This window comes from Hyperolius riggenbachi, chromosome 1 (genome assembly GCF_040937935.1).
Source record: "Hyperolius riggenbachi isolate aHypRig1 chromosome 1, aHypRig1.pri, whole genome shotgun sequence".
In the NCBI taxonomy this organism is placed as follows: domain Eukaryota; kingdom Metazoa; phylum Chordata; class Amphibia; order Anura; family Hyperoliidae; genus Hyperolius; species Hyperolius riggenbachi.
In genome coordinates, this window is record NC_090646.1 from 322,408,440 (window position 1) to 322,425,687 (window position 17,248).

The 17,248-nt window shown below is 47.5% G+C and overlaps 1 protein-coding gene across 4 annotated transcripts in view; it reads left to right on the forward strand.

Moving 5' to 3' along the window:
- LOC137509743 (cyclic AMP-responsive element-binding protein 3-like protein 3) overlaps positions 1 to 17,248 on the forward strand; it is a 638,953-nt gene that overhangs the window by 141,892 nt on the left and 479,813 nt on the right. The window lies entirely within an intron of this gene.

The following is a 17,248-nucleotide window of genomic DNA, read 5'->3' on the forward strand; positions in this document are numbered from 1 at the left end:
CAGCATTCAGACCTAAAAAATGGTCAAAACGCTGTCTGCCTGTGCAGACAGCAGAGCAGATCATTACAGTACCCCCCCCCCCCCCCCCTCCAGGGACGGCTTCCAAACGTCCCACAAAACTGATATCTCCAACAAAACAGTCAGACTGAACACTCATGAAGGTCGGGGCAGCCCAATTCCAGAGTCAATCCTCCCGAAACCAAACTCGTCGGAAGCAGAAGCCACCGAAAAACATGCCCATCAGTACTACAAGCCTCAGCATAACACCCATCAGAACTGTGAATGCCAGAGAAGAACCCATCGACACTTTCCGAGCAATACCCACCACCTTCCAGGGACCGTCCAAAAATACCAAACCTGCCACAATACCTATTCGAAGTGTCCCTTTCAACAGAGAAGCCACTTTTGATCCCATCCAGGGTACCAAGAAACATTTCTCCCAGGATCTCCCAGAACACTTTGAAGCTCCGCAGAGATCCCCAGAGGCCAGAACGCTCACTAGGCTCATATGGAGCACTATCAAGAACCCCTATGGAACCTATGACAATTCCGGATTCAGGATTACCAGGACAACCATCAAGATCAGGGCTTTCAGGGACCACTTCTGGGCATGCAGGCAGGAAGGCAATATCATAACATGTCTCCACCGAGGAAGCATCTGAGCATGCTGGTAACCGAGACACACTTGGGCATTCTTGCTTACAGAGCGCATCGGGGCACACTAGCACAAGAGAAACCTCAGGACATGTCGAGAAACTTTCAACATCAGAGTCTGTCACGACAAGACCAAAACCAGGACCGGGCATAGAATCATCACGAGTAGTGGTCACAAGTACTGATCTTTCAAAAGAAGACTTGGACTCAGACTTAGAATTCTCTGTGACTGTAATTGTATCCAACCAGAACTCATCATTGACTACGCATGAATAAAGCTCCACAAGAGCTGCAAAAGTAGTCAGTATAGCAGCAATGCCTACTGAAGTGGGCAATACCTCAGACGGCCCTGCGGGGCAGGAGGCACCTCCTAAAAGTTCTGCACCCTTTGGGAGGAACTCGGAGATCTCAAGAACATCAAACAAGACTTCAGAAGCATAATTTCCCAAGTTTTCTGACAAAGCAATCATGTATTCTGAACTATCCATGTTACAGGGCCGAACATCAAATACATTCTGCGGACAGGGCAGCTGTCCCAGGGATGGTTTTACCATATGCTGGGACAGAATTTCATCTTCATGAACAGGATGCACAGGAATATCTAGTGAAACCAACAGTCAGTACTCCTTGAGTCTAGTTTCACTGCAGGCAGAATCCTTCATAGCAGTCAAACCAGACTGCAATTCTGAAATGGCAGAAAAACAAATGAAATTAGCTGCAATACCTAGATGAGCCTCTGGGGTCCCTGCAGGGGATTTATTACAAGGTAATATTGACTCATCCATAGTACAGGGTGGAAAGTCAGTACTTTCCTCAGAGCAAGAAAGGGACCCACAAATGTCAGTGTGAGTGGACCTCATAGTTTCATCCATGGTACAGGGTAGACTCACAGAAACATTCACTGGACAAAGCAAAGATCCCTCAGTATCAGATTCGCAAAACCAAAGCGCTGTCTCACCCTTAGACTCGGCTAACAATGTCGAATCCGAGGAGTCTGAAACGCAAAATTTGCGAATCCAAGATCGCTTTGGGTTGTGAAACTAACTCTTCCAAAGCGCAAGCCTCCGCAATCTGTGGAACAGACTGCAATGTGTTCAGGACAGAAACACTGGAACAACTTTCATCTTGCAACATGCTTTTACAGGTGTGAACAGAGTGAGACATAGATTTATTTGCAGAAGAGGTAGTGACAACAACATATTAACATTACTCTTGAGGCTGCATGGTTTAGGAATTTTCCCCATAGCAGGATCATAGATGGAAGATCTTAAAGAATCACTGGGAGAAAAAGATCGGTTTTTAAATGACAAGGGATCCCACATATCTTTAACAAAACTGACACATTCACGCCGATCACAATCTGCAGGAACACTTGAAAAACAGGCATCAGATCGCACAGATTCAAACTCCACACAAGCAGGTGAGAATCTTTCAGAATTCACACAGGTGTCAAGAACAGTGGTACACTCATTCATTTCAGGTCGCACAGTATCTAAACTCACTTGCTTTACCCCAGAAAGGCAGGAACATTCATCTGATAACAGTGTCACTTTATTGGAGTCAATTGGTTGGTATGTGTGCAATTCATCCAAAATCGTCTGCCACACACAAATCAGCGGATCCACAAAACATTCGTCACACTCATCAGATCCAATGACAGTGTACACAGAATTTACACAAGCATTAAGAATCTCCTCATTTTCTGCAAAGTAAAAATCGCAAAACGCCTTCCAATCAATCTCAAACTCCTCAATCACAGCCCCAATCTCCCACGGAGCAAATGGAGGCCCAAACAACCCTGTATAAAGGTAACACTCATACGGGTTGGGATCAGGAACATGCATAGATTTTCTTACCTCTTTAATATACTGAATAATTCTGCCTATAACTCGATCCACATATGATTTTGCTTGGGGCAACCAAACCTGAGACTGAGAAATCTCTCTGGATTTATCACATTCAAGTGTACTCCATATTTCAGACTTTACAGAAATACTTTCCTTATTTGTAGTTGCTATGGGCAACGGATCTTTCAGCTGGGAAGCTTTTCTAGACACAGGCTGAACAATTCCATTGTCAACATCCAAAGGAATTGTTTCCCTCAGATATTTGCGTTTTTTAGACTTTCTCTTTTTAGCAAGTTTGAACAGCTGCTGTTTAAATGCAAAAGAGCTGTCAATGCCTTCCTCCTGCATACGCTTAGTAACCAAAGCAGTAACAGGAACATTAAAATGATTGATGATTGTCACACTGAATGGTTTTGCCTGGAAGGGATAGGACAGCTGACTGGTTAGCAGGTACACACTCATCAAGTACAGATGGCAAACAAGGCAGTTTAAACCAATGGGGAAAAAAATCAATGTAAGGAACTGATAAGGATTATCATTCCAGGAATGACTTTTCAAAACCTCATAAGCCCACACAAACAGATCTCCTTGCATTAGAATATAAGCTAATTGGAGAGCCGATGTGGACGAATCAGTAATTTGAAAGGTAGGATTCAGAAAAAATCTTACACATTCAGAAATGAAGTCTTCCTTGGTTTCAGAGTCTAGTTTTTTGAAGCTCTTAAAGGTATAAGGACCATATTCGACCAAATCGTACAAATCGGAAATTCCCTCTACACTGGGAATTTCGGTTTGGCTGGTCATACTGTAACGATTGTGGAATTATTTCCGTGGTCAGCGCACAAGACGCGCGCTGACACTGCGGAAATCCCCCACAAGCGTATAAAATAACAGAACCCAGCGGTGGTGCAATGCACCTGTAGAGGGGAATTCCCACCAGCAGATGGAGCTGTGGAGTGCAGAGGAACACAGCCTCCGCACTGCCACAGATGCCAGTTGGGGAATTGTACGAGTTGAAGCAATGCAGTGCAAGATAGCCCTTAGAGAGAGAGAGCACAGGGACAGAATGTATGTGTGTCCACCAATCTAGTCGCCACCCGGCGACGGTGAACACACAACAGCGGAAAACAAGTTGGAACGCAATCGCAAGAGTGGCGATTGCCAAAAGTGACACAAGACCGAGTAAAGACAGAGCACAAGTGTAGCAAGAAAGACACAGCAAATAACAATGATCAGAATGCCAAGGAAAATAACAAACACACTCGCTAAGTGCGGTCGCCGCATGAAAAGCGTAACAGCGACAAAGCACGCTAATGGTGCAGTCTCTGCACGAGAAGCGCAACAGAGACAAAACGCGCCAACTCTAACTAACCAATGAAACACGAAAATGAATAGAGAACGCGAAACGGTTACCTCACCGAGCCTACAGCAAGCGTTCGTTCCAAACAAGACAGACTAAAGGAGCAACCAGTAGCAACCGCAGCTCTTGCCTACACTCCCAGACAGAGTACAGAAGGAACCACCGCCACTACCGCTAGGGCGGATGCGATCCAGGCAGACAGACAGATGGAGCAACCAGTAGCAACCGCTGCTCTGGCTTGCACCCCTAAGACAGAGTACAGAAATAACCACCACCACTACCGCTAGGGCGAATGCCATCCCAACAGACAGAACGATTTCCTGTCGACCGCCGCTGGCAACAAGACAATAGCAACAGATAGACAGCACAAGGCAAAACAGATAATACAACCTGACTACGCTAAATAGGAGTGCAAGGAGCACTCCCAAAGGGTAACTACTCTAAGCTAGCAATAATAGCCTACTATGAGCAGAGGGCTGAGGACTTACAGGCAAGTTAGCAGGAACAAACCATCATGACCAGCAAGGAATTCTGGGAAGAAATGGTATTTATACTGCAAGACATCAAAGGAAGCAGCTAAGCAATTTGCATGACAAGTGGATGCAAATTCCTCACCAGAAGAGCAGCTCTGCAACTCGCAGAGTGAAGACAGTTCTCTTTTCCAGAGACCTGCAGCATTCAGACCTAAAAAATGGTCAAAACGCTGTCTGCCTGTGCAGACAGCAGAGCAGATCATTACAGTGTATCAGTAGAAGCAGTCAGCCAAGTCCAGGGGCGTGAGGTCCTGTCCTTGCATCTCCTTGCGTCTCCTCAGTTGCACTGCCATAGCTAGGAGTGTTCTGCACATGCACAGTTAGTAAAGACTTGTAAATGCACATAAAGAAAACGCTCCTGGCTATGGGAGTGCATTTAAGAAAGTGCACAGTCAGGACAGCGCATGCGCCATAGTGCGTGACCCAATCACATTGCAGACTCTAATTGGGATGAAAGAAGGGACCTGGAGAACGCAGAGTGGCCTCAATGACTAGAAGAAGCCCAGCTCAACTTATTTCCCCTCTCTCAGGTTTACTTAGACTGGGTCCCCCATTGTACTACAGTATATACCTTCTAAGGCAGATCAATTGCATATCATACAGAATACCTCTTATTAATTTTACTGTATGTTAGAAATCACCTTTACTCCGGCACCAGCACCCCCTTGGAGGTGCACCTCACAGAATGTGAGCTGACTCGACTCTCCTCACAGCAAGCATTATAGGAGATAGAACTTCTTTAGGCTTCCAAGTTTATTCAGTACACAGATATACAGATACAATTCGTTACATCTTAGCAAAGCAGATTCTTGCGTTGCGTTACAGCTTCGTGATTTCCTTCCTGCTGAAGGTAATCAGGTCATCTTATGTCTATACTACGTTACATCTAGACTACCTATGTACAGCATATATTATATCAGATTACATAAATAAAGGAAAGTAATTAGGGTTCCAGTCAGCAGATAGAGAGCATGAAAGTAAGAGTGCCCTCCGTTGGCAAATCATGACCCTTAATACTGACCAGGAAAGAGTTAACTGTGCCATCATCTGAACCATCTATGATTGGTTCAGATCCCTTGTGATGTCCTGATACACACCTACTCAATTAATATTCTATGAGCCCCCTTGTCCCAGTTGCAGGAATGTTGTGTTTTGTAAATATGGCCTATGTTGATTGTTCCCGTAGACCATTTGTCTGGGGCAGTGTAGGCCCGTGGCCTTCCTTCAGGAACATGTTCTCACTATCTGCTTGCATCATCTGCTTCAAGCAGACACTGAGATGCTTCTGCTTGCATCACAAGAAACTTTATTTAAAGGTATACTCTGCGAACAAGCCTTTTACCTAAACCTCAGTCCAAATAACTGAGGCCTACTTAAATTGAAGTGATATTAAATATTCGCTTAATTATTTGCTAATGGGCGCAACATCCATCTCTGGTATTTTGTAATTGGCTTTTGACTACGATAGAGAACAGAGAGGTGCTGTAGGAATGGGGAGGCATGGTTAGTGAGAATGCTAATGGTGGGGGTGGGCAGTTAGTGACAGAAGGCCTTGTGCGGTAAAAAGTACAAATCCAGCCCTAGATCTGACTGATTGCTGTCACCAGGGTCGGACTGGGACACCAAGGGCCCACCAAGGAAGTTTCAGCCTGGGGCCCGCCCCCCTCTCCTCCTCCCCCCCCCCCCCATTTTGGGCTCACATACACATGTACTCTAGAAATTTTGCATGACTTTATGGTAGGGAATAGATTTTGAGCAATTCTGAGGACAGTCTCCAATAGGGATATGTCTAAATGGGTGTCACCACGCACTGGAACATCGGCGTGGTCATGATGAGTCATGGGCAGACTTAAAAAAAAAATAAATACAAAACAAAAAATAAGTAGCGGTGTTATTCACAGAGATTAGGTCTGACCAGATAAATTTTAGATAAAATATTCAAGTAGTTACATGCATCATGATAATTCATAAAGTAGTCAAATGGCAGCAGATACCCCTACAAAATGCAATCAGGTTGCCGACAGATGCCCCCACAAAATGCAATCAGGTTGCCGACAGATGCCCCCACAAAATGCAATCAGGTTGACGGCAGATGCCCCCACAAAATGCAATCAGGTTGACGGCAGATGCCCCCACAAAATGCAATCAGGTTGGCGGCAGATACCCCCACAAAATGCAATCAGGTTGGCTGCAGATACCCCCACAAAATGCAAACAGGTTGGCTGCAGATACCCCCACACAATGCAATCAGGTTGGCTGCAGATACCCCCACACAATGCAATCAGGTTGGCTGCAGATACCCCCAAAAAATGCAAACAGGTTGGCTGCAGATACTCCCACAAAATGCAAACAGGTTGGCTGCAGATACCCCCACACAATGCAATCAGGTTGGCTGCAGATACCCCCACACAATGCAATCAGGTTGGCTGCAGATACCCCCACACAATGCAATCAGGTTGGCTGCAGAAGATACCCCCACACAATGCAATCAGGTTGGCTGCAGATACCCCCACACAATGCAATCAGGTTGGCTGCAGATACCCCCACACAATGCAATCAGGTTGGCTGCAGATACCCCCACACAATGCAATCAGGTTGGCTGCAGATACCCCCACACAATGCAATTCAGGTTGGCTGCAGATACCCCCACACAATGCAATCAGGTTGGCTGCAGATACCGCCACACAATGCAATCAGGTTGGCTGCAGATACCCCCAAAAAATGCAATCAGGTTGGCTGCAGATACCCCCACACAATGCAATTCAGGTTGGCTGCAGATACCGCCACACAATGCAATCAGGTTGGCTGCAGATACCCCCACACAATGCAATCAGGTTGGCTGCAGATACCCCCAAAAAATGCAAACAGGTTGACTGCAGATACCCCCAAAAAATGCAAACAGGTTGGCTGCAGATACCCCCACACAATGCAATCAGGTTGGCTGCAGATACCCCCACACAATGCAATCAGGTTGGCTGCAGATACCCCCACACAATGCAATCAGGTTGGCTGCAGAAGATACCCCCACACAATGCAATCAGGTTGGCTGCAGATACCCCCACACAATGCAATCAGGTTGGCTGCAGATACCCCCACACAATGCAATCAGGTTGGCTGCAGATACCCCCACACAATGCAATCAGGTTGGTTGCAGATACCCCCACACAATGCAATTCAAGTTGGCTGCAGATACCCCCACACAATGCAATCAGGTTGGCTGCAAATACCCCCACACAATGCAATCAGGTTGGCTGCAGATACCCCCACACAATGCAATCAGGTTGGCTGCAGATACCCCCACACAATGCAATCAGGTTGGCTGCAGATACCCCCACACAATGCAATCAGGTTGGCTGCAGATACCCCCACACAATGCAATCAGGTCGGCTGCAAATACCCCCACACAATGCAATCAGGTTGGCTGCAGATACCCCCACACAATGCAATCAGGTTGGCTGCAGATACCCCCACACAATGCAATCAGGTTGGCTGCAGATACCCCCATACAATGCAATTCAGGTTGGCTGCAGATACCCCTACAAAATGCAAGTCCCCCAGCTTGGAAGGGGGGGCAGCGGGCACAGATCAGCGGAGAAGCCTCCCCCCCTCCCTCACCTAGGGGCCCCCCTCCACCAGAAGTGCAGCCAGCAGCGAGCGGAAAATAGCTTACCGAGCTTCAGATGATGATGCTAGCTCCGCGCATGCCGCTGCTGCCTGCTGGTCTCCGTCTAATGTAGTGACGCTGTCCAATCACGCTCTCGCAGGAAGTACTGTGAGAGCGTGATTGGACAGCGTCACTACAGGAGACGGAGATCAGCAGGGCAGCAGCGGCATGCGGAGCGGAGCTAGCATCATCTAAAGCTCTGTAGCTATTCTCCGCTCGCTGCTGGCTGCACTTCTGGAGGAGGGGGGTGCGCGGAAGGGGGGGCCCCTAGGTGAGGGATGGGGGGGAGGCTTCCCGCCGCTCTGTGCCCAATTTCCTCCCCTTCCAAGCTGTGCCCCCCTCCCTCTTGGCTCTGGGGCCCCCAGGAGGCGGGGCAGTCGGGGCCCACCGATGGGACCATCGGTGGTTCGGTGGCTAAGTCCGAGCCTGGCTGTCACGGTCAGGACGGAGAAGCCAGTGATGAGCAGCACAGAAGCAGCAGGTGAGGTATGAAGGAGGTCTGTCGGGTGGGAGTCTTTCACAGCCAGGAGAGAACGTGTGCTACTGTGCTGGGTAAGAATGGATCCTTCATGTGTAGAGAGTCCTGCACTGTGCTGCACGCTTTACAAATCTGCAATCTGCTTGGTGCTGCTCAAAAAAAATGTTCCCTTCTCCACAGTGCAACTCCTATGTCTCTCTTCACATGATCCATTCCTGCCCTACAGTAATTCTTGTTCTCTCCTGTCTTTACTACAGTACATGCCAGATCCATGTGATTTGGGGGGGGGGGGGCAACTTATACTTATTTGGGGCTTCTTTGAGCCCCCTTGAGTCTGTCAGCTCCCTCAGTGTCTATACTTTACCCTCCATTCTGCGGCTATCAGCCCAGTAGTCATGGGCACGGCACTGGCAACACACCTCCTCGATCATGCTTCATTGCCGGGAATGTTCTGTGCCTGCTCAGTTTAGGCTTGTACCTGTGCATGCACAGAACGCTCCTGACTCTGCGAGCGTGATTGTGGAGACTCTGAGGCAATGCATGTGCAATAGTCCCAACTGAGCTGAGTCGTGGACTTTAACAGGGCTGACAGCGGCAGAACAGTAGGGACCAGATGGACACTGAGGAGTTGATGGACCACAGGAACTGGAATAAGCCCCCGGTGATTATAACTCCTATTCTTACCCTGATGACAGGCTGTTGAGTTAAGGACCACTAGACTCCAGGGACCTGTATATGGGAGGAAGGACCACTAGACACCAGGAACTGTATAGGGGAAGGGGGAACAACAACATACCAGGGAACTTTATAGGGCAGGGAGGAGGTCCACTAGACACTAGGGAACTGTATAGGGGAGGAACTACCACTAGACTCCAGGGAACTGCATATGGCAGGGAGGAGGTCCACTAGACACCAGGGAACTGTATAGGGAAGGAAGGACCACTAAACTCCAGGGAACAGTATAGAGGAGGGTGAACCACTAGACTCAGAGAATTGTATAAGAGAGGGAGGGGTGCACTTGATGCCAGGGAAATGTATATTTGAGGGAGGAGGTCCACTAGACTCCTCAGGATTGCTGGATTTATTATTACCGTATATACTCGCAAGCAAGCCGACTCGCATATAAGCCAACCCCCCAACTTTTACCTGAAAAACCAGGAAAAAATTATTGACCCCCATATAAGCTGGGGGTAGGAAATGCTGGCCGCGTGATCCCCCCAGTGTGTCCCAGTATAGCTAGTAAAGTGCCCAGTATGGGTAGGTAGTCCCTCAGTATAGCTAGTTAAATGCCCAGTATAGCTAGTATAGTGTCCAAGTATAGCTAGTATAGTGCCCAGTATGGGTAGGTAGCGACCCATGATAGCTAGTAAAGTGCACAGTATAGCTATTAAAGTGCCCAGTATGGGTAGGTAGTCCCCCAGTATAGCTAGTAAAGTGCCCAGTATATCTATTAAAGTGCCCAGTGTGGGTAGGTAGTCCCCCAGTATAGCTAGTAAAGTGCCCAGTATAGCTAGTATAGTGTCCCAGTATAGCTAGTATAGTGCCCAGTATGGGTAGGTAGCGCCCCAGTATAGCTAGTATAGTGCCCAGTATGGCTAGTATAGTGCCCAGTATGGGTAGGTAGCGCCCCAGTATAGCTAGTATAATGCCCAGTATAGCTAGTATAGTGCCCCAGTATAGCTAACATAGTGCCCAGTATGGCTAGTATAGTCCCAGTATGGGTAGGTGGGTGGGTAGATAGTGCCCCTCCCCGCTCCCCCCGCGGCCGCCGCTGCTATTACCTTAGCCGGCGCCGCTTCCTCTATCCCCGTCCTGCTCGTACGGTAACTAATTCACAGCAGCGCGCCCCACGGCGGCCGCTGGGATGAGGGAGGAAACCTAGAGAGAGCGGCTTCCTGTAGCGGCGATGTGTATCGCCGTTACTATGGGAACCGCTCTCTATGGTTTCCTCCCTCATCACAGCAGCCGCCGTGGGGCGCGCTGCTGTGAATTAGTTACTGTACGTGCGGGACTGGGATAGAGGAAGCGGCGCCGACTAAGTTAATGGCAGTGGCGGCCGCGGGGCGGGGGGAGACACATGACTCGCAAGCAAGCCGACCCCCAACTTTTGGGCCACTTTTGGGTGGTAAAAAATTCGGCTTGCTTGCGAGTATATACGGTACTTGGAGGCCTCACAATTGCTGGCACTTGACATTACTTGTCATTGCTCACAGTCAAATGATTCCCACCATATCTAGCCTAGTGTGCTATATTTGTATTATGTATTTATATAGCATTAACATCTTCTGCAGCACATTACAGAGTACATAGTCATGTCACTAGCTGTCCTCAGAGGAGCTCACAATCTAATCCTACCATAGTCATAGTCTAATGTCCTACCATATTATTATTATGTATTTATCTAGCACTGACATCTTCTGCAGCACATTACACGGCACATAGTCATGGCACTGACTGTTCTTAGAGAAGCTCACACTCTGATCCTACCATACTCCTAGTCTAATGTCCTACCATATTATTATCATTATTATGTACTTACAGTGGCTTGCAAAAGTATTCGGCCCCCTTGAAGTTTTCCACATCTTGTCATATTACTGACACAAACATGAATCAATTTTATTGGAATTCCACGTGATAGACCAATACAAAGTGGTGTACACGTGAGAAGTGGAACTAAAATCATACATGATTCCAAACATTTTTTGCAAATCAATAACTGCAAAGTGGGGTTTGCGTAATTATTCAGCCCCCTTTGGTCTGTGTACAGTCAGTTGCCCATAGACATTGCCTGATGAGTGCTAATGACTAAATAAAGTGCGCCTGGGTGTAATCTAATGTCAGTACAAATACAGCTGCTCTGTGATGTCCTCAGGGGTTGTCTAAGAGAATATTGGGAGCAACAACACCATGAAGTCCAAAGAACACACCAGACAGGTCAGGGATAAAGTTAATGAGAAATTTAAAGCAGGCTTAGGCTACAAAAATATTTCTAAAGCCTTGAACATCCCATGGAGCACTGTTCAAGCGATCATTCAGAAATGGAAGGAGTATGGCACAACTGTCAACCTACCAAGACAAGGCCGTCCACCTAAACTCACAGGCCGAACAAGGAGAGCGCTGATCAGAAATGCAGTCAAGAGGCCCATGGTGACTCTGGACGAGCTGCTGAGATCTACAGCTCAGGTGGGGGAATCTGTCCATAGGACAACTATTAGTCGTGCACTGCACAAAGTTGGCCTTTATGGAAGAGTAGCAAGAAGAAGGCCATTGTTAAAAGAAAAGCATAAGAAGTCCCGTTTGCAGTTTGCCACAAGCCATGTGGGGGACACAGCAACCATGTGGAAGAAGGTGCTCTGGTCAGATGAGACCAAAATGGAACCTTTTGGCCAAAATGCAAAATGCTATGTGTGGCGGAAAACTAACACTGCACATCACTCTGAACACACCATCCCCACTGTCAAATATGGTGGTGGCAGCATCATGCTCTGGGGGTGCTTCTCTTCAGTTGATGGGAACATGGATGGAGCCAAATACAGGGCAATCTTGGAAGAAAACCTCTTGGAGTCTGCAAAAGACTTGAGACTGGGGCGGAGGTTCACCTTCCAGCAGGACAACGACGCTAAACATAAAGCCAGGGCAACAATGGAATGGTTTAAAACAAAACATATCCATGTGTTAGAATGGCCCAGTCAAAGTCCAGATATAAATCCAATCGAGAATCTGTGCATGATCTGAAAACTGGTGTTCACAAACGCTGTCTAACTAATATGACTGAGCTGGAGCTGTTTTGCAAAGAAGAATGGGCAATGATTTCAGTCTCTAGATGTGCAAAGCTGGTAGAGACATGCCGTAAAAGACTGGCAGCTGTAATATCAGCAAAAGGTGGTTCTACAAAGTATTGACTCAGGGGACCGAATAATTACGCACACCCCACTTTGCAGTTATTTATTTGTAAAAAATGTTTGGAATCCTGAATGATTTTCGTTCCACTTCTCACGTGTACACCACTTAGTATTGGTCTTTCACGTGGAACTCCAATAAAATTGATTCATGTTTGTGGCAATAATGTGACAATATGTGGAAAACTTCAAGGGGCCGAATACTTTTGCAAGCCACTGTATATAGCACTGACGTCGTCTGCAGCACTGTACAGAGTACATAGTCATGTCACTGACTGTCCCCAGAGTAGCTCACAGTCTAATCAATGGCATATGTATGGTAACTAGGACATTACTTTATATTGAAGGAGGGGACTCTATGCAAAGTTTTGCTGGGCAGCAGTGTCTCTGAATTACTATGCTGCTAAGATCATTTGGCCCTGTCCATAATACATCATGACCACGCCCACCTTCCGGTGCATGGTCACGCCCTTTTTTCACCGCAATCATGGGATGTGTGGGCCCCAGGTTGAAATTTCTTTGGTGAGCCACCAGTGTCCCAGGCCTACCCTGTATAAGAGGATAGTAGAACTGCAAGGCCCAACAATGACTGTGCCCTGGCCTGTATGCAGTGTCACACACACACACACACACACACGCACGCACACACACACACACACACATACACATACACACACACACACACACACACACACACACACACACACACACACACACACACACACACACACACACACACACACACACACACACACACACACACACAGAACAATATGAGTCCCTCAAAAGGACTTTTGTTTTGGGGTACTTTTAGCAATAAAGAACAGCCTAGCTAACTGTCCCTGTCTCTCTTTGGGCTGTATGCAGTGTGTCACCCAAAAAGAGAGCTATGGTATAGTAAGTTAAATCACACAAATACAGTGGAAAGATATGCTCTGGTTGTATTACAGTGTGCTGGGCCTGGCATAGTACAGCAAGGGCCAGTTGGCAACTGTGGGCTGTATCTACGGAGTGTCACCCACAAAGAGAGCTATGGTATAGTAAGTTAATCACACAAATACAGTGGAAAGATATGCACTGGTGGTAATACAGTGTGCTGGGCCTGGCACAGTACAGCAAGGGCCAGCTGGCAACTGTGGGCTGTATCTATGGAGTGTCACCCGAAGATATACACTGGTGGTAATACATTGTGCTGGCGGACTACAGCAAGGGCCAGCTGAGACATGGGCTGTATCTATGCAGTGTCACCCACAAAGAGAGCTATGGTATAGCAAGTTAAATCACACAAATACAGTGGAAAGATATGCACCAGTAGAATACAGTGGGCTTGATTCAGTAAGCAGTGCTAACTGTTAGCACGCTTCTGAAAAGGCCATTATAACACCTAAACTCAGTTTGGGCGTGTTAAACTCAGATCGCGTGCAAAGACATGCGCGCAAAGTTTTGCGCGTGCACAGCGCGGTGTACGCAAAGTGCCCATTCAAGTCTATGCGACGTTTCACGCGCACCGGAATTAGCACACACAAACTTTTGCGCACGGGACTTTGCGCGCGATCAGATTTTAGAAACGGTGCTAACCTACTTAGCACCCTGGTTAACACGCCTAAACTCTTCAGGCGTGCTAAGTTGGTTAGCACCGTTTACTGAATCAAGCCCAGTGTGCTGGGCCTGGCACAGACAGGGCTGTATCTATTGCAGTGTCACCCACAAAGAGAGCTATGTTATAGTAAGTTAAATCACACAAATACAGTGGAAAGATATGCACTGGTAATACAGTGTGCTGGGCCTGGCACAGTACTGCAAGGGCCAGCTGCGACAGACAGGGCTGTATCTATGCAGTGTCAATGTCACACACACAAAAATAAACACATCAGAAGAATATTAGCCCTCAAAAGAGCTTTTTGGGGGTGCTTTCAGCAACAAATTTCAGCAACAAATTTTAGTGAGGAGCAAGCTAACAAGAGCCTAACTAACGATTTCCCTATCTCCAACAATGTCTCTCCCTTCCTCTCACTACAGCAGCAGACAGAGACTAAGAACATGGCCGACTCTGCGGCATTTTTATAGGGGAGGCGGGGGTCCAGGAGGGAGTGCAGCCTGATTGGCAGCCATGTGTCTGCTGATTGTGATGCAGAGCAGGGGTGCTCATCCGGATTCCAGATATCCGGGTAACCCGGATATCCAAACTTTTTAGGCCTATCCGGATCAGATTCGGATTCCAGATAGTTGGGCCCAAATCCGGATAGCTATCTGCGGATAGTTGGGTACATATCCACGGATATCCGGGGGTATCCGGATCCGAAATACTGTAACTAAGGTGATGACGTCCTGGAGCCAATCAGAGGGCTCCCAGCAGAAGCCCTAGCAACCAATCACAGAGGGGAACCCTGGCCGGCACCACCTGAACTGATTGAGCCAATCAGAGGCCTCCCAGCCTAAGCCCTGGCACCCAATCACAGAAAGGAACGCTGGCCAGCCCCTCTGTATAAAAAGGAGGGCTGCCATGATGAGACAGATCATCCTGGCTTGTTGAATGCACACTGAGAGACATGCTTCAGTGCTGGTGGCCTACAAAGGGCTGTACACACAGTTATATACCTAAAGCTGTTCATTGATTAACCCCTTCACTACTCTATAGTTAAATCGTTAATTAGCTTGATTGATGTCTCACAGTTTGACAGTAAAGGCTCATACACACATCAGACTATACTCTTTGGAAAATGAAAGATCACAGACCAATCTTACCACCCTTCATGTAGTATGAGAGCCACACCTACACAGTCTATTCTATGGAGCTGAACGCCCATCAGAAAAAAATCTTTGCAAGATGCTGCACACAAACATGCTGCACACACTCAAAAGATCTGTAGCTGCAAATGATCTGTTCCTGCCAAAAATCCATTCCTGCAAATTGCAATGATAGTCTATGAGATCTGCAGATCATCATACACACATGATTTAACTGACATTCATCTGCAGATCAGATCCACCAGGATGGATTTTCAGATCTGCGGATGATTGCTTGATCTGCAGATAAACGTCAGTTAAATCATGTGTGTATGATGATCTGCAGATCTCATAGACTATCATTACAATTTGCAGGAATGGATTTTTGGCAGGAACAGATCTTTTGCAGATTCTGATCTTTTGTGTCTGTACAGCATCTGTGTGTGCAGCATCTTGCAAAGATTTTTTTCTGATGGGGAGTTCAGCTCCATAGAATAGACTGTGTAGGTATGGCTCTCATAACACATGGAAGGGGGTAAAATTGGTCTGTGATCTTTCATTTTCCAAAGACTATAGTCTGATGTGTGTATGAGCCTTTAGAGTGTGTGCTGCAGTGCTGCTGGGCCAAGGGTTGTACACAGTGATAAGCTGTTCAGTGATTAACCCCTTCACTATCACTTCATTATAGTTAAATCGTTAATTACCTTGATTGATGTCATAGTTTGACAGTTAGAGTGTGTGCTGCAGTGCTGCTGCAGCTGCTATGTGTCTGTGTGTGTGCTGTGCATACACCAGGCCAGCTGCTGCCTGCCACGTGCAAACATGTGCAAAGTGCAAAGTGCCACATGCAAACACGTGCAAAGTGCAAAGTGCCACGTGCAAAGTGCCAAGTGCAAAGTGCCACGTGCAAACATGTGCCATGTGCAAAGTGCCACGTGCAAACATGTGCAAAGTGCGAATTGCAAAGTGCGACGTGCTACAGGCAAACACGTGCACAGTGCAAAGTGCCACGTGCAAAGTGCAAAGTGCCATTTGCAAAGTGCCAAGTGCAAAGTGCCACGTGCAAACACGTGCAAAGTGCCACGTGCAAAGTGCAAAGTTCCACTTGCCAAGTGCCCAGTGCCAAGTGCCAAGAGCCACGTGCAAACATGTGCAAAGTGCCACGTGCAAAGTGCCAAGTGCCAAGTGCAAACACGTGCAAAGTGCAAAGTGCCACGCGCAAAGTGCAAAGTGCCACGTGCAAAGTGCCAAGTGCCACATTCAAACATGTGCCACGTGCAAAGTGCCACGTGCAAAGTGCCACATGCAAACACGTGCAAACACATGCAAAGTGCAAAGTGCGAAGTGCCACGTGCAAACACGTGCAAAGTGCCACGTGCCAAGTGCCATGTGCCAAGTGCCACGTGCAAACACGTGCAAAGTGCAAAGTTCCACGTGCAAACACGTGCAAAGTGCCACGTGCCGAGTGCCAAGTGCAAAGTGCAAACACGTGCAAAGTGCCACGTGCAAACACGTGCAAAGTGCCATGTGCAAACACGTGCAAAGTGCCACGTGCAAACACATGCAAAGTTCAAAGTGCCACGTGCAAAGTGCCACATGCAAACACGTGCAAAGTGCAAAGTGCCAAGTGCGAAATGCCATGTTAAAACATGTGCAAAGTGCGATGTGCACTTTGCACGTGTTTGCGCATGGCACTTGGCACTTTGCACTTGGCACTTTGCACGTGGCACTTGCCACTTTGCATGTGGCACTTTGCACGTGTTTGCACATGGCACTTTGCACTTTGCATGTGGCACTTTGCACATGTTTGCACATGGCACTTCGCACTTTGCACGTGGCATGTGTTTGCACGTGGCACTTGGCACTTTGCACGTGGCACTTTGCACGTGTTTGCCCGTGGCACTTCGCACTTTGCACGTGGCACTTTGCACATGTTTGCACGTGGCACTTCACACTTTGCACATGGCACTTTGCACTTTGCACGTGGTACTTTGCATGTGTTTGCACGTGGCACTTCGAACGTGTTTGGACATGGCACTTTGCACTTGGCACTTTGCACGTGGTACTTTGGACTTTGGACACAATG